A 23437-nucleotide genomic window follows, 5' to 3' on the forward strand; every position below is an offset into this window, starting at 1 on the left:
ACTACTCAATCAATAAGGGAATTATAAAGTACTGTATAAGGTACTATAAAATGCTGCTCAGGATGCTGAGAAACACAAAGCTGGAAGGCTGAAGTGTGTCCTTCTCAGAAGGTGTTTGTGCAGAGCACATTTTTCTTTTCATGCTTTCACTCACTTGCTCAGTCTACAAGTATTAATAAATGCTATTAATATTAAAACACTCATATTATTAAATATACTTCAATCTTCATGTAACTGACCACCTCCAGTACTCAATTTTTCTGATTCCACCCATAACACTTTCAAAGTAATTGAGCACTGAGATATCACAGAGAAAAACCTGTCAGCAGCAACAGCAGAATTCACATGATGATATGGACCAAACATAGCATATTTTGTGAGTTCTGATATCCCACATAAAGTCAGCATTTCTAGTAGAAAAATTAGGTCACCTTTTTAACAAAATGTGTGAGAAACAACCTTGAGTGGAAAATGTGAAGTATTATTATAAATTCAGCAGCCCCCACTCTCCATGTTAAGATACAGATGGCAAGATTATAAAGAGAATGGATACTCCGAGATCAGCTGCTCCCTGAGACACAAACTCTAACAACCTGAAATATACTGGAGTTAGTGTCTCTACACAAAGGGATGGCTGGAGCATAAGAAAGCAATCATATAACTGTATGGGAGCAATCAATCACACTTTTAATGATCCAGTCATTAGAGTCCACGTAGATACATATGTTGTTTAAACTTCGCAGATATTTCTGACATCCATTGATGGAGAAAATTCCTAAGCACAATCACCAGCTTTTCCTGTGCTGATGCCTGCCACACAAACAACTGAGTTCACTAGGAATGCAGAAAGGTACTTATAGGGAGGGCTAGTTGGTGGTCTTCCCAGAGGAATCTCTAAGGACAGATACCTTTGTTTTTAAAATCTACAACCATACCATCTATGTATCTACATCGCTATCTATCTATCTAATTATTATTTTCCTACTAATTCCATTGGGACATTCCTTTGAACGGTTATGTTGGACAGGCTCGGGACACAGGTGTAAAACCTGATTTTAACAAGCCACAATATCACTGTGCACCTGCAGTTAGAGCTCAATTGTTCCCATAAGGCCACATGGAAACTTCATTCAAAGTCTCAACAGTGAGATAGTGACTGTCCCATTTCAGCAGGGATGGTAAGAGAACAAGGATCCAAAGTCCAGTCCAACTCATGCCTCATTAAAGTCTAATATTTCAGAATGCCTTTTAGAAAAACAGAGTTGTGTATATGGATAATGGATAATAAATGTTCATGCTTCAATTTAAAATGAGTATTTTACCTTGATACTGGCTCTCTCTCTCTCTCTCTCTCTCTCTCTCTCTCTCTCTCTCTCTCTCTCTCTCTCTCTCACACACACACACACACACACACACACACACACACAGGACTTGAAATTCCCAATCTGTTAATTCAAGCTCTGATATTATTAACCTACAACCTTAGTTAGGTTGTAGATGAAAATTATTTTTATTCATGCCAAATATTTCTACTTATCTTCTTTGAGATTGCTCATAAAATGATCAAATCAATAATCTTATAACAGAAACTAATGTTCATAAATGATACTCTTTTTAGTTTCGTGACAGCCATGTGGGATAACATGAAGGAATGGACACTTAAAACTAAGGCTATTTGTGGGATTGTATGGTAACCTACCACAGTAGAAGTTTCTTAAAATCTGGTGGACAGATAACAGTGAAGCAATTTACAAGCATAATTTTGAAGCTACACAAATGGCTTTGAAGTGAGGAATTTCCAAGAGCTACCTGCTTTGGAAACAGCCATCTGTGACTTGGTACTGATTCTCACATGTTGGCACAGTCTCTTGTTATAAAAAGGTAAAAATAACATAATTTGCTTTTAATGTTGTTTTATTTTATTTAAAAAAAGGAATATTATTGATCAATTCTCAGAAGGGGGTGTTTTGTAGTTCCTTTTCATTGACTATTGGTTACTGATTTTTTGAAAATTATTCATTTACTCTACTTTGTATTAAAGACAGATTTTTATAAAATATATTCTAATCAGTTTCTCCTCTGGCAATTCCTCCAACAGCCTCTCCACCATCCCATCCACCGACAGCCACACCTTTTTCTCTCTCACTAGAAAACAAACAGGCATTTGAAATAAAATATATAGCCAGGCACATATCTTTTGTCTCAGCAGTCGGGAGGCAGAGGCAGGCAGATCTGTAAGTTCGAGGCCAGGCTGGTCTATAGTACCAGTTCTAGACAGCCAGGACTACATACATAAATCCAGTCTTGAAAAACCAAAAAAAAAAAACAAAACAAAACAAAAAAAAAAAAAACAACCAACCAACCAAACAAACAAAACAAAAACAACAAAGTAAAGAAAGAAAAATAAAATCAAATACATCAAAATAATGCAAAACAAATAAATAGGAAGAAAAAAAAAGCAAAACAAAGTACAAGAAACACAAAGAGATGCAGAGATACACACATTTATACATACAGAAATCCCATAAAAATGTAAAATTGGAAATCATGAAAGAGAAGCAAAAGACCTGTAAGATTTAAAAAAAAAAAGCACTGGCAAAGCATTATGAGACACAATACCTCCAAAAATACCATTGATATAGTTAGTGCTGGCCGTCCCTTGCTGGGCATTGGGCCTGGCCCTAAGGGTGGTTTGTATACCCAGTGAAACTCCATGTCCTCATTGGAGAAAACTAACTTTCCCTTTACAAGTGGTCATTAATTGAGATAGTTTGGAATTGGAATGGGAGCTTGTGTTCACCTCTCCTCTCAGCGCTGGGACTCCATCTGCCTCAGAGCATTGCAGGCCCTGTATGGGCTGCCTCAGTTTCCGTGAGTTCATATCCTGTGTTAGAAGGCCTCATTTCCTGGTCCTCCATCTCCTCCAGCTCTTGCATTCTTTGCACCTTCTCTTCCACAGGGCACCATGAGCCCTGAGGGAGGAGATTTGATGGAGATTTGACATCCCATTTTAGACCATGTTCCAAGGTCTCTCACTCTCTGTACATTGTCTAGCTGTGGATCTCTGTATTTGTTTCTGTCTACTGCAGGAGGAAGCTTCTCTAATGATAGCTGAGCAAGACACCCTTATATGAGTGTAGAAGAATGATGTTAGGAGTCATTTTATTACGAAATTCCTTTAGTAGAACAATAGTATTTAGTTTTCTCTTAGGTTCATGGCCTATCTAGTCTCAGGTCTATGGCCACTGGAGCAGATAGAGTTAGGGATGAATTAGTTCTCATGGAATAGATCTTAAATACAATCAGGTGATTGGTTACCTGGACAATTTTTGTGCCACCATTTCACTAGAATATCTTGCAGGCAGGTAACCATTGAAGATTGAAGGGTTGCAGCTGGTTTGGTGTTTACCTTCTCATCTGGTAGCATGGAGAGTACCTTCCAGTACTATGAACACTAGTCAGTAGGGGTGAAGGCTTCAGTAGGCACCAGTTCAACTTCACGTCCAGTGAGTAATACATGTGGTGTCTTAGGCAATAGGGCCTTATCATTAGTTTGTAGAAAGCAACCAACCTGGGCTTTTTGGGGATTTCCAGGGGACCCCTTTGGCCAAAACTCAATTAGATGTACCTCATCCCCAGTATTGGAGTTTTCATTTAGTGGTGAGAGATGTCTAGTTGGAACTTTGTCACCTTCATTATTTGGTAATTCATTTTATATACGTATATATTTTAAGAAGCTTCTACTGTAGAAGGTTTCCATACAATCCCACAGATGGCCTTAGTTTTAAATGTCCATTCCTCCATTCCCTTCTATACCTCCCTCTTCTTTCCAGTCCATTTAATCCTCTTTTTCTAATCTTCCCTGTTGTGGAAAATTATTTTTAACTGTAAAGATGTGTTACATTTGTTTATGCCCCAGAATATTACCTTGACTGTGTAAAGGCGTGTTACATTTTTTTTCTGCTACCTTTGTTAATGATGTAAAGATGTGTTACATTTGTTTGTGCTGCATTTTTTTAATTATGAAAAGATGTGTTGCTGTTTCACCTTGCCTGCCTAAGGCACCTGATGGGCCTATTAAAATGTTGAGCAGCCAATTGCTAGGCAGAAGAGGGATAGGTGGGCCTGGCAGGCAGAGAAAATAAGTACAAGGAGAAATCTAGGATTGGAAGAGGAATGAGAGAGGAAGGAGGAGGAGGAGATGAGGGTGAAAGAGAGGGACATGACCAGGTCAAGAAGCCAGGCAGCTGCCAGCCAGCCAGTCAGAAGCAGTGGAAGGAAGCTATACAGATGGAAAGAAAAGTAAAAAGCTCCAAGGCAAAAGGTAGATAAAGAGAAACAGGTTAATTCAAGTTAAAAGAGCTAACCAGAAATGAGCCTAAGTTAGGCTGAACATTTATAACAATAAGAAGTCTCTGTGTCATGATCTGGGAGCTGATTGGTGGTACAAAAGAAAAAGTCTGGTACACTCCCCTCCCCTAATCCATCCAAAACTGTATATTCCATTTTCAGTTCCTTTCGAGATCCTTCTTTTACCCTTAATACCTCACTCTATACTTAACTTCTGTGGGCATATGGATTATAGCCTGCTTCTCAAAAATGTAAAAGCTAATATCACATATAAGCAAATATATACCATATTTTTATTTGGGAGTCTAGGTTATCTCACTCAGGATGACTTTCATAGCTCCATTGGTTTACCTGTGAATTTCATTCCTTTTTTTAACAGTTGAGTAATATTCCATTATGTATATATATAACATTTTCGTCTGTTGATGGACATCTAGGCTGTTTCCAATTTCTAGCCATTATGAATAAAGTAGTAATGAACATGGATGAACAAGTGTATCTGTAGTAGGATGTAGAGTCCAATGGCGATGTGCCCAAGAGTAGTATAGCAGCATCTTGAGGTAAGTCTAGTCTCAGCTTCCAGAGGAACTGCCACACCGGTTTCCACAGTGACTGTATACTTTTGCACTACCACCAGCAGTATATGAGTGTTACCTTACTCCACATCCTCACCAGCATGAGCAGTCATTTGTTTTATTGACCTTGGCTATTCTGTCTGTTGTAAGATAAAATCCCAAAGTAGTTCTGGTTTCTATTTCCCTGATGACTAAGGATGCTGAACATTTATTTAAGTGCTTCTCAAATATTTGTGATTCATCCTTCAAGAACTCTCTGTTTAGAGATCTGTACCTTTTATAAATGGGGTTATTTCTTGTCTCTTAAGTTCTTTCTATACTTTAGATATTAACCCTCTATTGGTTGCATACTTGGTCATAGTCTCTTCCTATTCTGTAGCCTTCTGCTTTGTCTTAATGATAGTGTCTTGCCATACAGAACCTTTTCAGTTTCATGAAATTCCATTTATTAGTTGTTCTTAGTGCTTGCACTAACAGTGATCTGATAAGAAAGTCTCTTTTCTTGACAATGAGTTCAAAAATTTCCCCCACTTTCTCTTCTACTAGATCCAGTGCATCCGCCCTTATGCTGAAGTCCTTAATCTACCTGGAGTTGAGTTTTGTGCAGGGTATTAAGTATGGATCTATTTGCATTCTTCTGAATGCAGCCATCTAGCTTGTCCAGTAGGATTTATTGAAGATTCTGTCTTTTTTCCAGAGCGTATTTCTGGATAAAAAAAAAATCAGGTGTTCAAAGGTGTGTGAATGAATGTCTGTATCTTCACATTGATTTAATTGATCAATGTGTCTGTTTTTTACAACAATGCCATTCTTATTTCTTTAACTATAGGTCTGTATTATGATTGAATTTGTGGTTGTTGATTTCTTTGAAATTCTTTTATAATTCAAGATTATTTTAGCTATCCTGTTTTTTGTGTTTTCAATTTGGAATTTTGAAGGGGATTATACTGAATCTGTAGATACCTTTTGGTAGGGTGGCTATTTTCAATATGTTAATCCTACTGATCCATAAGCATGGGAGATCTTCCCATCTTCTAATGTCTTCTTCAGTTTCTTTCTTCATAGACTTAAAATTTTTATTACACAAACCTTTCACTTGTTTGGTTAGAGTTACCCTAAGATATTTTTGAGGCTATTACAAAAGACATTGTTTTCCTGATTTTGTCGTCAATCAGTTTGTCATTTGTATATAAGATGGTGACTGATTTTTGTTGGTTAGTTTTGTATTTGGCAAATTTACTGAAATTGCCTATTAACTGTGTAAATTTCCCAGTGGAGCTTTTAGGGTGATTTACATACACAATCATATCATCTGCAAATAAAGATACTTTGACTTTCTTTTACTAACCTCCTGATCTCCTTCAGTTGTCTTATTGCTCTAGATATTACTTCAAGTACTAAATTAAATAGGTATGGAAAATGTGAATAACCTCATCTTGTTCCTGATTTTAGTGGAAATACTTGGAGTGCCCTTCTTTTAGGTTGAGATATATCTTGCGATAAATCTCTTCTGACATTATATCATAAAGGGGTATCAGGTTTTGTCAAAGGCCCTCCCTGCATCAAATGGTAAGCTCGTGTGGCTTTTTTTCTTTCAGTCTGTTTATATGATGGATTATATTTATCAATTTACATATGTAAAACATCTCTGAGATGAAGCTTACTAGTTCATGGTGGATTGAGAATCTTTACATTCATGTTCATATGAGAAATTGGTCTGTAACTCCCTTCGTTGGGCCTTTATGTTGTTTAGGTATCAGAATAATTGTGTTATTGTAAAAAGAAATGGCAATGTTCCTTCTGTGTCTACTTTTGTGGAATGAATTTGTGAAATATTGCAGTTATTTCTTTTTGGAAATATGGGAGAACTCTGCACTGAATTCTTCTGCCTCTCGATCTTTAATGACTATTTCTACTTCACTAGGCATTATTGGTCTGTTTGAATCATTTGTCTGATCTTGATGTAACTTTCATAGATGGTGTATCAAGAAATTTCTCCATTTCTTTTAGAACTTCCAATTTGGTGGAGTATATTCATTTAAAGTATGTCTTATGATTATCTGGAATTCCTTGGTGTCTGTTATTATGTTTCCATTTTTGTGTTTACTTTTGTTCATTTGGATCATCTCTTTCCATCTTTTAGTTAACTTGGCTAGAGGTTTATTAATCGGACTAATTTTCTCAAAGAACCAACTCTTTGTTTCATTGATTCTTTGCAATTCTTTCTTTCTTTTTTGTTTATTATTTTGGAATCTCACATCATGCTCTCTTTCCAGTCTTCCACATCTGCTCTACTCTCTTTTGACTTCATCCTCTTCTCCCACCCCCACCCCCACCCCCAAAAATGGAAAAAGAAAAAAAGTCCATTTTGTATTGTCCATGTATTCATTGAGTATGGCGAAACTCCTAGCGGCCAGTTTTCCAAGAGAAGGCGAATCTTTCTCTACCTGCACCCTCACCAGAAACCAACTGTGGAGAGCCATGTGGCAGCCAAGGAGAAGTAGGGCCAGCTCCCCTTTACCCACACCACCTGTGCTCCTGCAGTGTGAGGGCCAGCTCAGCATAGCCCACGGACATCAACATGGCTTCAGTTGGCTGCCCAGACTACACAGGCATCCACATAGTCTTTAGGGGTAACACAGACATTAACATGGCCCCTGGCCCTATCAGGACCACCAATCCACTCATGGCCCTCAGAGCTTTCATGTACCGTAGGCCTCAACATGGTCTCAGGTGGTTGGTTACACATGCCACTCACATCCAGATGGACCTCTGAGGCAGCAAAACTCATGTAGGATTTCACCAAGGCTTCAATCAATGGCACAAACTGCATTATGTCCACATGGAACTCAAGCTTCGTCAAGGCCTAGGCCAATAGCATAGACCACAGACACCAACACGGTCTCTTATATGCCATTATGTTACCAATGTGAGATCTCTCCATACCTTTTTTTAGTGCTGTGAACTGGCTTCTCAGAAATGAGAATTCAAACATACAGCCTAAGGATGTCATTCTCATTTGATATACCATATACTATAACTGGGGAGGGTTGAAAAAGGGTAATAGTAGGAGAGGAAGAGGCAAACAACACTAAGGATTTTTGGAAAAGTTGTGGTAAAACATAATTATACAAGCTTATTTTAAAATATATATGTTCATGTACATACATATATATACACACAGACACAGATAGACACACAATCACACACACACACACACACACACAATCACACACACACACACACACACACACACACACACACACACACACACACACACACACACACACTAAAGGAGCATGCTATGTGGTGAAATGGTAAGTTTCTCCCGTCCAGCCCAGCCCTGCAGTCCAAGAAGGGCAGAATTGAGGAGACACCAGCTGCTGCCCAAGGAGCAGCAAGATGCCAGCAGAATGTGGAGGGATGTTGCCTACCCCAGTAGCTAATATCTATGCACTTTCCAATAAAAAACCCAGTGCCAAATACGGGAAACCTCTCTAGAATTGTTGGTCAGGGAAATGCAAGACTCTTCAAAAACAATATGGAATATTGTCATTCCTCTTGGTTGACTTCCAGAACTTATTGTCAAAGACATAGATAGTTCAGACACAGTACTTAGAGGAGTTGAGCCAGAACTTACATGGAAGCCTCCTCCCTAAGGACTAGCTCTACTAGTATCTAAAGGTACTCCATAGGCTGCCTAGATAGGGGAGGAATCAGTCAGTAGTCCTACCCAGGTGTAAGTCTACAAACTACAATGAATGACCTCATAAAATATATGAGTAGTGTCACAGTAGTGCTTTAGTCTTAGAAGTAACCAACAGCTATCTATTAGACTTAAGGCTCACACAATACAAGGGAATTCATGCTCGTACTGGAAACCTAGCTAACTACCCAGGGCTGGAGTGGTCATAAACCTGAGAGAAGAACCTACTACCACCATTTTCTTAAGCCAACATAGTTTCTAACTGCCTTCCATTTTAAATATTTATACCTACAGATGTGTGTCTCTTACTCCTTATCAGATAACCATGATAACTGATGCTAGATGGTTTCCTCTAGATATAACAGGGAAAACGCACCCATGATGTCTTAACAATATGGTTGCTTGTACATGACTAGCATAGTCAAAACACTGTTTGACATGCTGAAGTTTACAGGGAAAAGTCCACAAGGTCCCATCCTTAGAGAAAGAACTGCAGGTAGTCAAGGCTGCTGAGAGTCAGTTTCCTAAAGAGATGAGCTAGCTAACACATAGGTTATCTAATCCCAGTGGTCAATCCTGGCCACATATACATACAGACAATGCTAAATGTACTATATCTATGTATAAAATTCATAATAAAATAAACAAATAATATACATTTTAAATTATATGTCCACACTAAGACTAAGAAATGTCATTCATTTATTTGTGTGTGTGTGTGTGTGTGTGTGTGTGTGTGTGTGTGTGTGTGTGTTTTGGTTAGGTTGTTTGTTTATTTATTTATTTATGTCAACTTGATATAAGTTTGGATCTTCTGGGAAGAAGCAATTTCAATAGAGAAAATGCCTTCATCAGACTGGACTTTAGGCAAGTCTGTGGGGCATTATCTTGATTAACAATTGATGTACAAGGGTTCAGGAAACTGTTGACAGTGTCATCCTAGAGCAGGTGGTCATTGGATGGATCAAAAAGCAGGCTAAGAAAGCCATTAGGAATATTCTAGTAAGGGCCATTTCTCAATGGCTTTGTTTCAGTTCCTGTCTCCTTGTTCCTACTGACTTCCTTCTAGATGGATTGTCACTGGGAAGTGAATCTTAGCAAATGTTCTGTGCTGTGAAGAGACACCATGACCAAGACAACTCTTATAAAAGTAAGCATTTCATTGGGAGCTTGATTGCAGAGGCATTAGGCAGAAGCAAGCAGACATGGTACTGAAGCAGTAGCTGAGAGCTTTACCTCCTGATCTACAGGCCACAGGCAGGGATACTGGGGCTGGGATGGTTTATTTTATTTTTAATTTAATTTAATTTTTTTGTTTTTCAGCACTCTTTCACAGATAAGGAAATCAGAGCTTAGAAGATTATCCAAACTCACACAATAATAAAGTAGTGGAGTCTAAGACACCACAATGAGGGAAAAAAATACTTGGTTGCTTACTTAGGCCACCCCCAGTGAGACACTTCCCCCAACAAGACCACACTTTCTAATCCTTTGGGAGAAGTCCCACTAACTGTGGATCAAGTCGTTAAATATATGAGCCTATGAAGGCCATTCCTGTTCAAACCACCACAATGTGAAAGCCAAACAAGCCCCTTTCTCCTCAAGCTGGTGTTGGCTATCGTTCTATTACAACAACAGAAAGCAAAATAGAACAGCATATGTATACACTGCATGATGGGCAAACCTGTTGAGGTCTTAGAACAACTTGGCATAGTTTGCTCTCCTTTCATCATGTCCATCCTAGGGATCAAATGCAGGTTGCTAGGTTTATGGTTAAGGACCATTTTCTACTGAGGCACACTGCTGGCCCAGAAAACATTTTATTTTCAATAGAATTTTTGTTTTGGAGAAACCACTATTCTTTGAAAATGAATTATAATGAATGTACCTTGTTTTATAAATTAAATCTCAATAATCTTGATTTAAATATTTTGAATGAGTTTTTAGCTATGTCCCAAAAGGTTCCAAGGTATACAGAAGACATGATATACAGACACTATTGATAAACTAATATTATCTATAAATTAAAAACTAAGCAAGACAAAAATAATCTTGAACAAAAATATAGAACAATGCACATCTGCACAAACCCTATATTTCTGTGACTTGGTCTACCCTTAAGTGGTCTTCAATTGAATTCTGCTTTTCTTTGTTTCCCCCTATACACAGCACTACAGCCTTTTCAGTCTATCGTATTGCTTTGAGAAAGGTTTCCAAAGGATCCCCTCAGCACTTAGACACTCACTTTATAGGCTATTGATTTGTGCTTGTTGGTTTGTTGGTCTTTAAACATTGTCTAGGGGATGTGTTTCATCTTCCCCACAGAGGCATGTTGCATAGCCCCCTGGGCAGCTAACAACTGAAATAGTAGGGAGCATTTTGTGAGCTCACTGCTCTTGTTAAATGACTGTGCAGTGTGTTTTGCAAGATTTGTATGGAAGCTACTCATTTCTCCAAACAAACATCAAAAACATAATCATAGGAAATATGGGAAGAGCTGGATTATCAATGATCAAATTTAGGGTTCTTTAATCCTCTGTAATTTAAAATCTGCTTCTGCAAATGATTTTTAAACATCAGAGGGGGTCCATACCTTTTAGCTACAAAACAATTATTTCTTAGTTCCTTTCCTCCTTCATTCAGTCACACAAAGAAGCTGCCCTTTCTTCCCTAGCAGGCAGAAGGCACCCAGAATCACTAAGACGTCACAGCACTAGCTACACTTTCATGTAATGCTTCCTGTTTCATCTGCTCAAAAACTATGAGTTGTGCTCACTTTCTGTGGAAGAAAGCAATGATCAGAATCTTTGAGTTATTTGCCCAAGGACAAGCAGTCTTTGAAAAATTGCAGTCAGGATTCTGATGCCCTTAATTGATAGTGCAATGTTGTCAATTAAATGCTTATAGATTGAATTTGAGCAATTTGCTCAGTCTATAGACAAATACCTTAGTCTCAGGAAAGTGAGGTGACAAATCTGAGGGTGTTTGGATCACAGGAGGATCTGTGTGAAGACCTAGAGGCAGGAGCACCTGCCTCTCCAATACCAGTCCTCCTCTAGCGTGCTCAGCATGGTGTCCCAACAACATTATAGATTTCCAATGTCTTGATTTTAAAGAACTATGTTCTTGGTAGCTTTATTTTAGAAAGTTACCAAAGCTAACAAACAGCACAACAGCATTTCTGAGTACACATTTTAAATGAGCATAATTTGTTGAAAGCAACAGATGATCTCCCTCATCACTTTCTCCAATTAAAACAGTACAGACACAAGGAGAACACTGTCTTACTAGGTTGTGACAAAACCAATGATTAGACTGTAATATAAATAACACATTGGTATTTTGCTGATAACCATTTTGTACATTCAGCTGCATTATTAGCAACCACAAACTTGAAATAATCTTTCCAAGTATTCATCTAATATTATTTTCATTTTGTAACTTAGCAGGGAGTCTATTAAGTGACACAAAGTAAAATCTAGGGTAATTCCATTAACAACTGAATCCAGGGCTGGCTAGACACAAATACAGATGATTCTCCCTGTTTTCAGCTCTAATCAAAGGTACGCAATTCAGATTTGATTATGGTATGCAATCTTGCCAACTCAAACAGGATACATTCCTGTCTACTTTGTATTTCCGTAAATGGAAGCATCACTAGCTCACACTTTCCAGCTGTTCTCTGCTGAGGTGCATATACTCCTTTTCAGGTATATTTTCAACTTGTGCTCTCCTCCCGTGCCACTAAACGTAACTAAGGAAAATGATAAGAAGGTAAATAAGGTGCCCATTTTGGGTCGCCAGGTGTGCAGCGCAGGCCAGTGATCTTCGAGAGAAGGAAACACAGAAGGGAGACCATTGCTTATTCAACTACCCTCTCTTGTTTAGTGGCAGCAACTTCATGTCAGGCTGGAGCTGATGAGTGAGGGAGCAGCACTGTGTGACTACATGCTCCTACCGGCTCTGGCTCCAGCCCTTACTTGGTTAAAACTTACTTGTAAAATACCCTTCAGGATGAACTCAGACCCTTTGTCTGTGCCTTTCTCAACCCACACACTGATTCCTATGTGTTTCACTACTGTAACAGAAAAGGAAAGAAAACATTTCATACCAAAATGTGTAGAGTAGGATACACTTAAATCAGTATTTTCAGCGAGGTTTACAATTTTGAGATTTTTTTTTCATAGATGAGAAGAAATGCCTGGTGTCATGGATCAAGGTTTCCTTTCTTTGAGACTAGAAAATGTGTTCAAATTAAGACTAAATAAAATGAAGTAAAGATTAGCAATGAGAACAAGAATTGAAGAAATTGAACAGAAGTGACAGAGAAAATTGACAAGGCCTAAGATTGTTTCTGTGAGGAGTACTAAAAACCTGTTAGACACAGGAAATGCAAATTAAAAATATTCCATTGACACTTGATTCCTTAATGCCACTAGAAAGGCAGTAGGGCATCTTGTGAATAGTTTTATATCTATAATTTTGACAATTTAGATGAAATAAACAAGTTCCTTAAAAAGCATTCCAGAACTAAGCAACTTCATTACATCAAATAAACTGAACCCATCATTTAAACCTTTGTACAGAGTTTTTTTAAATATTTTAACACACATCATTGTTTTCAGAATTATTAGCTTAAAGACAGAGAAACATTTTCCAAGACATTTTATGAGTACAAAATAAACCCAACTATTTTCAAAGCCTAACAAAATAATTTTAAGGAGTTGTCTGAATGGATCATGTGCTAGATTGTAGCTCTCTGAGGCACCTCCACACTGATATCCATTGTGGATGCACCAGTTTGCATTAGTACCAATAGGGAATAGGGGTTCTTTCTTTCAGCATCCAAAACAGCATTTGTTGCCAGTTTTTTTTTCAATCTTAGTCATCTTGCCTGGGGTAAGATGAAATCTAAAAGAAGCTTTAATTTGCATTGATCTGATGGATAAAGATTTTGAACACTAATATATATATATATTATAATTATAAATATATATATATTTCTCATTTCTCAGACATTTTTTATTTCTTCCTCTGAGACACCCAGGCACATACAGGTGGGACTAATGGGCTTAGTGTATTTTAAAAAACACACAAGAAATTGGGAGGAAAAATAGTGTTCAGGGAAGTAGGAGAGGAACTGAAAAAGAGAGTTGATCAAAACACATTACATGTACTAATGAAATTCTCAAAATAAAACATGTGAGGAAAGACAGTTATAGGATAAGATCCTTTAAGAATGTAGAAATAAATATCATCCCACCATAAAATCAAATCCAGCCATCCATGTACAAAGACTAGCACGACATGTTGAGTGGGCTTAACTCTGAAAAACAATTTTAGTTCTATATTTGAATGTGATTATCCATAAGCTTGTTTGAAGGCAAAATTTAAAACCATTTGATAAAATTTGACAGGGACTGCTAACATTCTCGATCAGGAAGAATTGAATGGCTTTCCTCCATCTGGAGAAAGTCAAGTTACAGTCAAATCACACTTAGGGTTCAAGGGTTGATCTCTCTCCTCTAGTACACGTTAAGTCAAGCATATTGCCAGGAGGTCATACCCAGCTCCACAATTCAGCTCTACCAAAGATGCTGTTTCCAGTGAGCATACTTTTGAACACAAACTTACAGAATCTGATAGAATGGATAGGCAAACCTCTCAAGATTATAGCATTCAAGGCTAATACACAAATAAATGAGGTTTTTCTTTATGCCAACAGGAAACAGTAAATAATATTTTAAAATACAGTTATAGCACCCAAAATCATGACTAAAATATTCAATAAAAGATGCATTTGGCAGGTAGAAATATAACACAACCTCTAAAATGTATTCCTTTGCTAGTCATGTCCTATGGAATTGTTCCCCTCTCATTGGGGTGAAGACCTGAGATCATTGTGGGATCTCACTTTCACAGTTACACACAAATTGAAACACATCTTCAATGAGAGAGAAACTGTCTTAAGTGACCCTGGCTGATCAGGTGAGCCTATGAAAGGAAGACAAACTTCAGAAAACTTCCTGTTTGCTTGAAGACACAGCCCCACATGAATCCTACAGTGAAAGAAAATGAATTCTTTCAGTAGTCGCGAAGACTTGGAAAGTAACTGTTTCAGAAGAAATCTGCCATCATTGACACAACTCTAAATTCCTCTACAACAACAACAACAACAAAATAATGTTGCAAAGAAAAAAATTAAAAGGAGCAAAATAAATCTCAGTAGTCTAAATTTTAATGAAATTTGTAAATCTGATAGAAAATGTTTTCTATCAGATGACCAGAGAAAAATAAAGCAGGATAAAGTTAGAAATCCTGACTTAAGACTTTGTATGAAGTGAAAGTAAGAGAGTGATATCCTGACACACAGAGGTGAAAAATCAAAGCACCGGGCATCTCAAAACAGTGACATTCACATGGATAATCACTTTAAATCACCACCTGTTCTAAAATATAACACCGACATAAGGGCCACACAGTAAATTCAGTTCATTGATCACATCGGCTGCAGAGGGAGCTAAAGAAAACCAGATACAGCTGCAAAACAGCATTTTCCTCTAGTTACAAAGTCATGCTTTCACAGAAACATAGAAAAATGAAACATACATGATGAAATACCAACACTGATTAAATCCAGACAGTTACGACTTCATGGAATATGCTCCCTACCACTCTCTACCACTTTGTTTGAAATATTTCCTTCGAAAGATACTCTTGAGTGACGGCGAGGGCTCAGCAGGTAAGAGTGCTTGCTATCCATGCCAGACAGCCTTAGTTCAGTCTCTGGAACCCATGTACAAAGCTAAATAAAGAGGCATTTGTTTGTAACTCGAGCGCTCCTACAGTGAAAAGGGAGGTGGAGACAGAAGACTCAGCAAGGAGCTCATGGGTCAGCTATCCTCAAGTACGCAGCACAGCAGGAACAATAGAGAAAGCCCTCTCCCGAAAAGTTGTCTGACCTCCATACATGTGCGGTGGCATGCATCTGGGGAAAAAAATTCTGTGTGTCTGACGAAGTATAATGTGTGGCCCTAATAGTATGTAACCTTTACCTTGGAAAGATTAATGCTGCATTCCAGATCCTTGAACCGGACAAGACATTCATTCCCTTCAAGAGGAGCCTTTACCTGGGGATCATTTTTAGTTACAATTCCATGTAACACAGGTGTCTCTGTGCTCAGGCCTGATGCACATTGCTGGTTATTCTAAGGCAAATATGATGCATTTGCTTGTTAGTCTGTATCTCAAGGCTCTGCAATCCTTTCTGGAAATCAGATGGTTATTTCTAGCTACCTATATACTTCATGCTTCCCAGACACTAGGCAAGCAACTCAACTTTACATTTTCTAAAACCTTATCCTCCTTTTTAACATCTTTTGTGCCAGTAGATGAAACCTGATGGGGGAATGTCTTTCGGTATGCTGCAAATATGTGTTGCCCTGATTGGTTGATAAATAAAGCCATTTGGCCTATGGCAAGCCAGCTTAGAGGTAGGTGGAAAATTCAGAGAGAGAGAGAGAGAGAGAGAGAGAGAGAGAGAGAGAGAGAGAGAGAGAGAGAGAGAGAGAGAGAGAGGAAGACTGACTCAGGAGGCACCAGCTTGCCATCTAGGGAGCAGCATTTAATGACACACAGGTAAAGCCATAAAAAACGTGGAGACATAGATTAACAGAAATGGGCTGACTTTAAGTGTAAAAGCTAGTCAGTAGCTAGCCTGAGCTAATGGCCAAGCAGTTATTAATAATATAAGCCTATGTATGTTTACTTGAGTCTAAGCAGATGCGGACCAGGTGGGACATAGGAAAACCTTCAGCTACAGAAACCAAACCAAAAACAAAACAAAACAAAAACAAATGGACAAAACTGATCAGCATCAATCAAAATTACATTTATAAATATACATGTCAAGGGAAATTCATATTCTTCCTCATCCTCCCTACCTACTCAGCACCTAGTTACATTCGCTGTAACTCTTAATGTCTTTGTCAGCTCATCTCCCTCTTTGTTTGTTTGTTTGTTTTTGGATTGCTAGTATCCACAGTGGTTTTCTAGTTTCCATTCCAGCCCTCACTAACTAATGCTATATACATTGATCAGAAGAATCTTTTTGAAACATGAATCTGACCATGATTGCCCACAGGATGAATTAAACGTTCCTTATCCTGAGATGCCGAGCCCTTTTTGTTACAAATCTGCATACAAATGTGTATAATTTGAAGGATATTATTGTTTGCCATCTTCCTGCTCTTCCCAAATCATGAAATGTTGCCACCTCTTCTCCTGTGTTTAATGTTCCTCCCATGGACTGTGAAAACCTCGCTTGTTTTGTTTGTCTAGAAAACCTTAGCTCCCGAGTCACGTGGGTGATGGAAGGTAAGGATTCTTGTAACAGAGTATCAGATTTCCACACTGACACTGAATTATGTCAAAAGTTTGGATCCTCCACCTGCTGTTTGTGTTGCTCCTTGACATAAGAGGTTCTGTAGAATAGGGATTGGGAGATATATCATTGGAGAGTACAAAATAATTGTTGAATATGATAAAATAAAGATTTGGAGTTATGGAGGCAAGAGGAGAAAGACGATAAGAAAAGAATGAGGTACTCAATATAAGTAAGGAAATGAAGAAAGAGATAAGGAAAGAAAGAAAGAAAAGCAGAAAATAAATGTGACTTTCATATAACAAAAATAAAAAAGATTGTGGCAAATCTGTTTTGGTGAAAAATTCTTTAAGTAGTATAACTCACATCCAAAATTTCAGAAAATTATGTCCAGTAATGTAAAAAAGCCATCACAAGATCAAGCCAGCTAAAAACTCCAACATGCATGGGAAAGAAGCCACCAAGGCTTCACTCCTAGCTGAGATATTAATGATTGGGAGTTTATGGCTACTAAAGAAGGGAGGGTTATTTTTTCTTTGTGTGATTCTGGCCACTGGTAGGTTACCCATGCTCCAGGGGTTGGAAAGCACTAACAGGGCTTAGTGGTTTAAAACAAACAAATAAACAAACAATGCCAAAGAAAAAAAGTACATGGAGTTGGGAGGGACATGTTTTTGGGAAGCAAGACTGACTTGGGCAGGGAATATAGGGGTAGATGTGATCAACGTACATTATATATAAGTATGACAATTTCAAGGAATATATAAGTATTATTTTAGTGTTAGTACAACATTAACAACTGGTTTTTACTCAAGAAACTCAAATTCTGTCTCTCATTTGAACAGTAACCCATGCAATGATATTGACCTCACTGACAAACAAAAGGGGGAAAAAGCATACAGTCACCTCAGTACGCAAAGAAAAACCATGTAACCATCCCCAAATCTATTCCTAAGAAACCTTTGAGCAGACAGGGAAGTGAAGTTCCTCACTTTGGTAAATGCTATCTATAAAATCTCACTTAATTTTCCAAATAACTGAATAATTTGCTTTTAAAATTAGAAAAAGGCAGCTAGGTGAACTCCTTCACCTGTTTTTGACTATCATGTATTTACTTTAAAATGTTTGTTCACTAAAAGTTTATTGTACAAAATTATTGGTATCATTATGAGACACACACGAACATAAACCACAATCCCCCCAAAACACACCCACACCCCACACATACTCATACCCCCCACACATACACTCTCAGACCCCCCACATACATATATCCCCACACACATACACTCTCACACCCTACACATACACATAACCCCCCACACACATACACTCTCACACCCTACACATACACATAACCCCCCACACACATACACTCTCACACCCTACACATACACATACCCTCCCACATACACTCTCACACCCCACACATACACATACCCCCCACACACATACACTCTCACACCCCACACATACACATACCCCACACATACACATACCCCCCACACCCCACACATACACATACCCCCCCACACCCCACACATACACATACTCCCACACACATACACTCTCACACCCCACACATACACATATCCCCACACACAATATACTCTCACACCCCACATATACACATATCCCCCCCACACACAATACACTCTCAGACCCCACACATACACATACCCCCACACACATACACTCTCACACCCCACACATACACATACCCCCACACACATACACTCTCACACCCCACACATACACATACCCCCACACACATACACTCTCACACCCCACATATACACATATCCCACACAATACATTCTCACACACCACACATCTCAATGTACCCTGATCTTATTTGCTCATAGTCTTCTTGATTCCCGCTCTCCCTTCTTGCTGGTTGTCTTCCTGTCCCAAATAGCCAGGCTCCCTTCTACTTTCGTGTGTATATGTGTATGAGTATGTGTTTGGTTTTTTGAGTATATGTGTGTATGTATCTGTATATGTATAAGTATATATAAGAATATATGTATTTAAGTATGTATATGTGTGTATTGTGTATATGTTGTCTGTGTGAATGTGTGCATATGTATATATGTGTATACCTAAGTATATGTATAGCTGTGCACATGTGTATGTTTGTATGTGTGTATATGTGTGCATGTATATGTATGTTTATATATATGCTTATGTGTCTGTGTGTTTATATGTGTGCATCAATGTGTATATGTGTGTATGTGTTTGCATATGTATATATGCGTGCATGCATGTGTATGTGTATATGTATGTATATGTGTGTATTTGTGTGAATTTATAGATTTTCTAGACTCTGTATATGAAAGAAAACATGGGATTTGTCTTTTGCCCCTCCAATTCCCTCTCTCCTCTCACTTTCAGACCACAGTTTCTCCTTCTCCAGTACTTCTTTTCCTTTCATGTTCTCTCTCTTTGCACACAGACATGCATCCTTCTACTTTTACAGAACATTGTATTGCAGGGTCTAGTCAGTTCCCATGGCAAGAAATAAAAGGAATTCAAATTAGAAAGACATGGATAAGGGTTTCTTCATCACAGAGAACATCTAAGTAGAGGAAACATGGTAACCTACTCAAATCCACTAGAACAAATTGAGGCGGATTTAGCAAGGTTGTGAAATGCAACAACCACACCAGAAATCAATTATATTTCTAGAATCTAGTATCAAAATGATATGGCACTGACATTTATAAAGACTGCTAATACCATGCACAGAAATACAAAATAAACCATGCTACTGGGCAATAAATATTGCACATGCAGGATCTGAAAACTGAAATTTACAAAACATTGCTAAAGAATGTAAAGTAAACCTAAGGAGATGTAAAGATAACAATGCTCATGAATCAGAAACCTCATTACTGTAAAGCATTATGTTTCCTTAAACTGATCTGTACATGTAATAAACCATAACCATACAGATATTTTTGAAGAAATTATGGACTCTAATGTTCATATGGAAATTCAGACATAGAATAGATACCCCTACCCCCAAAAAAAATCTTAGAAATTTTAAGGAAAAATTTAGAAGACTAATGAAAATATATGAAGTTACCAAATATAGTACTTCCAATGTCAAAAAAAGGCAGTGGGGGCTGGAGAGATGGCTCAGAGGTTAAGAGCACTGACTGCTCTTCCAGAGGTCTTGAGTTCAATTCCCAACAACCACATGGTGGCTCACAACCACCTGTAATGAGATCTAGTGCCCTCTTCTGGCCTGCAGTCACATATGCTGTATACATAATAAATAAATAAATCTTAAAAAAAATTAAAAAAATTTTAAAAAAAGGCAGTCATTAGTTCAGGAAAAACAAGTAAATCCCATAAATACATGGACACAGAGAACAACAGGGATTTCCATGAATGGTACGATGACAAATATATGGTTGAAATCTGTGCCACCAACATCTCATTTTAATTTAAGTGTAATTGTGTTTCTGTCTCCTAACATTAAGTTTTACTTAGGTTCTTGTTGGTAAAATCATGTGAAGTTGAGAAATGCGTCTACATGAGAACACAAGCATCAAGGTCCCCAAACCCTCTGTCTAACAGTAAGAAGTGAACACTCACAACTTAACCGATTCCTAAGTCCACATCTCTTAATATATCACTTTGGAAGTAAATGTTAGTGTATGACTGTTGTTGAGACACAAGGTAGCACAGACCCCAGATGGAATGCTTCCAGAAGAAAACATGGGATAAAACACAAGCTATAAAAAAATTGATAATGTAATTTTGTCCTCTTTGTTATGAAAAATACTGTTACCAGAGAGGGAAAACATTTGCAAAGGATTTACAAAAATAATAAAGAACATTTAAAACTCAATCATAAATAAATAAGCAGCCCAATTAAAAAATAGGTAAAAGATCTGAATTCCTATTTTACCAAAGAAACTTCATTGACTTCAGACTAGTTCCTAGAATTAATTCTTAGAACAAAGTGAATAAAAGGTAACACGAGAGCTTGAAAAACAGCACAGTGGTGAATAGAGCTCACTGATCTCACAGAGGTCCATGACCCATTTCAGGCAGCTCACAAGCACCTGTAATTCCAGTCGAAGGAGACTCAATACCTTCCTCTGGCCTCGGTATGGATACCTGTACACATGCACTGCACACACACATACACACACGAAAATAAATACATGAATAGAGAAGCAAACACATATTCTTTCAAAATCAGCCTGAGATGTAACTATGCAAGTATTACATTGGACTAAAACTGAAAGACTGACCAAAGACAAAGACGCAGCTCAGTGGTTAGAGAATTTTCCTAATGTATGCAGGATCGAAATTCTATTCTCACCTTGGAAAGAAGAGAAAGCTGACCAAATGAAGGTTTGGCAAAGGTATGGAGAAACTTGAATTGTTATAAAATATTGATGCAACTATATAATAATAAAATTGCTTGTAAAATCATTTGAGGTTTCTTAAACCTTAAATATATGGCATTTATGTTTCCAGTCACTCAACATTGAGGAATTTTATCACAACAAAGGGAAGGCCAGAGCATCTTTCTTTGTATTTGCTTAGAGATAGACATTATGCAAATGTTAGTTTGTGTGTGGGTAAATCCTGTTCTAGCCACGCGTCAGCATTCTACATTGTCATAAGAACTCAATTGTTTCAACACACAGCATGCTGGTGACCCACAAGGCAAATATGCTAAAGGAAAGAAGCCAGAATCTCTTGCAGTCGCCCTCCCAAAAAGGTATATTTTCTTTCATTTATGTAAATGTAAGAAGCATCTCAGTGTTTACTGAAGAGCATGCACAGAAGCAGAAAGGAGGAGCTTAAAGACTTTTCAAGAAAAGGCTTAATTGTTGCAGCTTTGTTTATTATCTAGATTGTTTCCAGGAGTGTGTATGCATGTATCCAAACACACACACACACACACACACACACACACACACACACACACACACACACACACACACACACCAATATAGAAAATATGTACAGCTTATTAAATGTCAGCTATAGCTGAATAATAAACTTAACTTAAAGACAGACTAAGTATAGGTTTAAATTTCACTTAAGTATCTTACATCTACAACACAACCCCTACTCCTAAGACTCAGGGACACTGTAGGAAACTGGGTGTAAAATTATAAAAGTGAGAGAACCAGGATATCTTCTGAGTGACTGAATAGCACAGGGAGTCTTCTGCATAGGACAGGGAGTCTTCTGCATAGGACAGGGAGTCTTCTGTACAGGACAGGAAGGCTGCATAGGACATGGGATTTTCTGTATAGGACAGGGAAGCAGCATTCATGAAATCTCAGTATGTCTGCCTGAATAACACCTTCACAATGACACCACCAGCTCTCATGCCAACACAGATGGGAGAAACCTCACAAAGCTTCATTCCCAGATGAAGAGTTAGGGGCAAATAATGACCACGTGTTATGGAATAAGCAATTAGAGGATCTCTCTCTGGTTAGATCTAAAAACATATACCTATGAGGAACACTAAATGAATTAAGCAGGTTGTACTTATATAGTTACACATATGTATACCAGTAACAATAATTATTAAAGAAAAAGAGAAAAGGGGGACAGGGAGATTGTGATCGATTTGAGGAAGAGTGGAATAGGTGATGACTATGGTTAGGGTACATTATTTGAAATTCTCAAATAACTAAGTATTCCACTAAAAATCTTGTGTTTATATTAATTAATGAAGAAAAATGATATGAGATATGATCGAGGACAAAACATTCTTTTACACAGAAATTCACCTCTCTTCTAGAATGGAATTCCCAGTGCTGTTGAAATGTTTGACTGGTTGTTATAGAAGCAATAAGGTCTCTTTTGAAGTTAGGTAAGTCTCACTGGCTATCAGTCAGGTGCCTGTGTTCTTTACCTAGGTATTAGTTTTCTTGTATTGGGGAGTCCTATGGAGGAGATGGAGGAAGGTTCAGAGGAACCAGTGGGGTCAGGGACACCATGAGAATATGGCCCACATAATCAACTGACTGTGACTCATGGGGGCTCCCAGAGATCAGGTAGCCTATAAGAGTCTGAGCTAGGTCCTCTGTATATATGTTATGGCTAAGTAGCTCTTGGTGTTCTTGTGGGACTCCTAATATTACAAGCAGCAGTGGTCTCTGACTCTTTTGCCTACTTGTGGGACCTTTCCCCCTCTACTGGGTTGCCTAAATCAGCCTTGGTATGATGGTATATGCCTGGTCTTATTTTAGCTTGGTGTACCATGTTTGGTTGATGTCCTTGGGAGTCCTGCTCTTTTCGGGGGGGAGACAAAGTAGGGGTAGATCTAGAGGAAAGGGGAAGTGGGAAGAGAGGCTGGAGGAGGGAAGAGAGAGGAAACTGTGGTTAGGATGTAATATATGAGATAATAATAATAATAATAATAATAATAATAATAAT

At 38.1% G+C, this 23437-nt stretch overlaps 1 protein-coding gene across 5 annotated transcripts in view; it reads right to left on the minus strand.

Moving 5' to 3' along the window:
• Lingo2 (leucine rich repeat and Ig domain containing 2) overlaps window positions 1-23437 on the minus strand; it is a 1165708-nt gene that overhangs the window by 315481 nt on the left and 826790 nt on the right. The gene's annotated exons all lie outside the window — the stretch shown is intronic.

This window comes from Peromyscus maniculatus, chromosome 2 (assembly GCF_049852395.1).
Source record: "Peromyscus maniculatus bairdii isolate BWxNUB_F1_BW_parent chromosome 2, HU_Pman_BW_mat_3.1, whole genome shotgun sequence".
Lineage (NCBI taxonomy): Eukaryota > Metazoa > Chordata > Mammalia > Rodentia > Cricetidae > Peromyscus > Peromyscus maniculatus.